The sequence below is a fragment of the Saccopteryx leptura genome, chromosome 5, assembly GCF_036850995.1.
Source record: "Saccopteryx leptura isolate mSacLep1 chromosome 5, mSacLep1_pri_phased_curated, whole genome shotgun sequence".
Lineage (NCBI taxonomy): Eukaryota > Metazoa > Chordata > Mammalia > Chiroptera > Emballonuridae > Saccopteryx > Saccopteryx leptura.
In genome coordinates this window covers 53184178-53188811 of record NC_089507.1, presented here as the reverse complement: position 1 = coordinate 53188811, position 4634 = coordinate 53184178, and the positions used below count along the sequence as shown (strand labels likewise).

The 4634-nt window shown below is 38.3% G+C and overlaps 1 non-coding gene across 1 annotated transcript; it reads left to right on the top strand.

The window, feature by feature from the left end:
- The first annotated feature begins 3982 nt into the window (after window positions 1–3982).
- On the top strand, window positions 3983–4091 carry LOC136407327 (U6 spliceosomal RNA). Its single transcript, XR_010751875.1, has one exon. It is a non-coding gene; the product is annotated as a U6 spliceosomal RNA (small nuclear RNA).
- Window positions 4092–4634: the final 543 nt, after the last annotated feature.

Here is a 4634-nt window from a genome sequence, read left to right as displayed (position 1 = left end):
TAAGGAGTGGAGAAGGGAGGAGAGGGAGAAGAGGGCAAGGGAGGAGAGGAGAGGCGAGGGGAGGGGAGGGGAGGGAGGAGAGGACAGGGGAGACAAGAGAGCTATCATACTATAACTATTTTTACTTTAAAATAGACTGACCTGTGGTGGCATAGTAAGTAAAGCATCGACCTGGAATGCTGAGGTTGCCAGTTTGAAACCCTGGGCTTGCCCAGTCAAGGCACATATGGGAGTTGATGCTTCCTGCTCCTCCCCTGGCCCTTCTTTCTTTCTGTCTATCCCCTATCCCCATCTCTCTAAATTAAATAAATAAAATTTTTAAAAATTTTAAATAAAAATAAAAAATAAAGTGGATAGCCTACTACAGTTCTACAAAATTCATTCTTCTTTAATAACTGTACAAACTTAACAATTTTCCAGATGCTATTAGCAACCAACACATTTATTTATTTATTTATTTATTTATTTATTTATTTATTTATGTTTATTTCTTTTTTCCTGCAGTTAGGAGCAGAGAGGCAATCAGACATATTCCCACATGCGCCCGACCTGGATCTACTGGCATACCCACCAGGGCATGATGCTCTGCCCACCTGGGGTGTTGCTCCATTGCGGCAGGAGCCATTCTAGCGCCTGAGGCAGAGGCCATGGAGCTGTCCTCAGCGTCCAGGCCAACTTTGCTCCAATGGAGCCCTGGCTGCAGGAGGGGAAGAGAGAGATAGAGAAGAAGGAGAGGGGGAAGGGTAGAGAAGCAGATGGGTGCTTCTCCTGTGTGCCCTGACCAGGAATTGAACCCGGGACTTCCACACACCAGGTCAATGCTCTACCACTGAGTCAACCATCCAGGGCCAACACATTTATTTAAAGAAAATAATAGTACTAATAGTAAAGGCTAACATTTATGGAGCATTGTTCCAAATGTCATATATATATATGTCATATATATATTTTAATTAATATCTATCTCAGATTAAAATTCCATAACTTTATTGGTAGGTGCAATTACTTAGGGCCCTCTTACAGATAAAGAAATTGAAATATATTACTTGCCCAAAATTATAATGACTTGCCCAAAGTTGAACAGTAAGTGGTAGGGCCAGGATTTAAATAGAACAAATGTTTTGGTTTTCTGACTATACCAGAATCTTCTATAGTTTATAATGCTTTCAGAGTAACCATATCAAGAGATTATATATTCAGTAAAAAACATAGGAGTTTTCTTCACATATATTTTGTAAGCTGAACAGGAAAAGCAATCTAAGTGCCTTACTTTTACCTTCTTTTTTTTTCTTGGTCTTTTTTTTTCTTAAATTAATTTTAATGAGGTGACATTGATAAATCAGGGTACATATGTTCAGAGAAAACATCTCTAGGTTATTTTGACATTTGATTATGCTGCATTCCCATCATCCAAAGTCCAATTGTCTTCCATCACCTTCTAACTGGTTTTCTTTGTGTCCCTCCCCTCATTTTACCTTCTTTTGTGGCCAAAAGCAATTTGTTTCAAGTTTTGTCGGTTTTTTTTTATTTTTTATTTTTTGCTGTTGTTTTGTGACAGAGACAGAGAGAGGGACAGATAGGGACAAACAGACAGGAAGGGAGAGAGATGAGAAGCATCAATTCTTTGTTGCAGCACCTTAGTTGTTCATTGATTGCTTTTTCATATGTGCCTTGACCAGGGGGTTACAGCAGAGCAAGTGACCCCTTGCTTGAGCCAGTGACCTTGGGTTCAAGCTGGTGAGCTTTGCTCAAACCAGATGAGCCCGCGCTCAAGCTGGCGACCTCGGGGTCTCGAACCTGGGTCCTCTGCATCCCAGTCCGATGCTCTATCCACTGCGCCACTGCCTGGTCAGGCCCCAGCTTTCTTGATATCCTAGTGATGGCTAATTTTCCTTGGTGAACTCATTTGAGGCAAAAATTTGAAGCATGGGACCAAGGAATGTTTTAGAAAGGGAGCCAATTTGGTGGATACCATCTGTCTAAGGAAAGAGGGAAAAGAAGCACACTGCCATGTATGACCTCTTTGATTGGAGGATCTCATTTTCATTCATTCAAATATGTTTATTAAGCCTTTACTACATCCCAGGCACTATTCTAAGTGCTGGATTTAGGAGTGAACAAAACAGACTCAAAACTCAACTCTTATTGAGCTTTACATGAGAAAAATTAAAGGGAGATAAATATAATGAGATAAATGATTATTTGATTTAGAAACATGGAAACAAAGAATGGAAAAGAAATCAGTTGCCTCAACTACCTGATTAATTCTAAAATCTAATCTTCGTCCGGCTAACTGCCTCAGAGTGACCACCTGGAATGCTCACAGGTATATCATGTTACTAAACGAGAAGTGTAAGTTGGTCCAGGTCTTACAGCAATGGGGAGTGAATCAGGTGGGGGGAATGGTTGTCAGGTGGGCATATATACCTGGGATTGTGAGATCGTGACAGTAACTGAAACCCCAATTTCTTTGTGACTCTCTCTCTCTCTCTCTCTTTGTCACAGAGACAGAGAGAGGGACAGATAGGGACAGAGAGAGACAGGAAGGAAGAGAGATGAGAAGCATTAATTCTTCGTTGTGGCACCTTAGTTGTTCATTGATTGCTTTCTCATATGTGCCTTGACCAGGGGGTTACAGCAGAGCAAGTGACCCCTTGCTCAAGCCAGAGACCTTGGGCACAAGCTGGTGAGCTTTGCTCAAACTAGATGAGCCCGCGCTCAAGCTGGCGACCTAAGGGTTTCAAACCTGGGTCCTCCGTATCCCAGTCTAATGTTCTATCCACTGTGCAACCGCCTGGTCAGGCTGTTTCAAGTTTTACCATTCATTTTATTCACCAGACTCGTCACTAAATGATTCATGGTATTAGAGAAAATAACTATATCCAGTCACACACACAAAAAGAAACTGAATCACATTTTTAAATATGTGACTCTGACTCTAAACTCAGATGCAAGGGTTTTTTGAATAACGGCAGAATCATTGGAAAAAACATATAGTCTCTCAAACTAATTAATTATGAAGAGGATAAAATTTAATTTTCTGTTTATAGTCAGTCTGCTAGAAGTTAGTTACTATACTTAACAGGTTTATTTCATTTGCTAATCCAGCAACTAGTTTATCTCAACTGTCATGAAAATAAACCATCAGCAAAATAACAGCTGATGTCTATATTGACTATTCTGTTCCCAAGCCAGTGATTTGATAACTAGTATTCTAAACACTGTATATCATATCAAAATAGTGTGGCTGAGCCAAATGGAGCATAAATTGTTTTAAAAACATTAGCCAATTTCCTAATTTACTCTTTAACATAGTGTGATTCTGCTTTAGCTGACAGTAATAACAGGGACATAAATGGCAGCTTGAGGAAATGCTTTACCTTTGACTGAATCTTATTAAACAAGGGGTAACAGTAAAAACAGTGCATACATAAACATATAAGTATATTCAATATCACCAAAGCAGCATGATTACCACTGTATTGAAGTGATGCCGAACAACATTATAAGGTGATGTTTTTTTTAAAAAAAAGTGATATTTCAGAAGATAGGTCAATGCAAGATCAGGTTCCATCCACTCTGTCACTGAATCACTTTCTAGACCATGGTTTTGTTAAGTAAACCTTTCTTCTTGGAAAAATAATTATCTGAGCTTCACGTAGTTCCATAGAATAGTAAAAATAACTATAAGCGTCTTTATATATGATACATAATTGTTAAGTAAATAATAAAGTCTTATAAGACAACCCTTAATATAAAGTTTAGCAAGTGAACATTAGAAAATCCAAATTTCATGCTACTTTGGCAGCACATATACTAAAAATTAGAATGATACACAACCTGGAACACTGAGGTGACCAGTTCAAAACCCTGGGCTTGCCTGGTCAAGGCACATATAGGAGTTGATGAACCCTGCTCCTTCCTTCCACCCTTCTCCCTCCCTCCCTCTCTCTCTCTCTCTCTCTCTCTCTCTCTCTCTCTCTCTCTCCTCACTAAAATAAATAAATAATTTTTTAAAAAAAATAATAGAAAAGATTAGCATGGCCCTGTGCAAGGATGACATGCAAATTTGTGAAGCTTTCCATATATATATAAAAGAAAATCAAATTTCCTGGCAATTTTTTAAGCATAATTATTTAACCAAGTACTATCCCATAAAAAAAAAAATTGGCTTTATTAAATCTAATAGTGAGAAAAGCAGCTGCCTTTTTGATTGCCTATATTTACTCCAACAGCTCATTTTCTCCCCCTTCCCACATCTGCACGTATAAAATCTCAGTAAAGTATTTATTAATCAATTAGTGCTTTTGCTCTGGCAATGCAAAAGACCTCTCATTAGCTCCCGTCTTTTTCCAACCACTCACCATCAAAATAATGCTTGGATTTTAGCCAGAGCAGAGGAAAGAACCAAGTGCGACCTCCTGTGGCAAACAGCTGTAACTACTGATTGAAGTCCATGAAATAAACATGGGCTTAAATAACTTTTGTTATCAAATTTTTATTTTCAAATTGCTTTTTAAATAAGCATTAAATACCACCAAGAGTTAAGAAAAAAAAGAATAAAAAAAGCAGAGGTAAAAGAGTCATTTATTCACTAAAATAAAAGGAACCGCCATGCTATAGTCAAAATATTT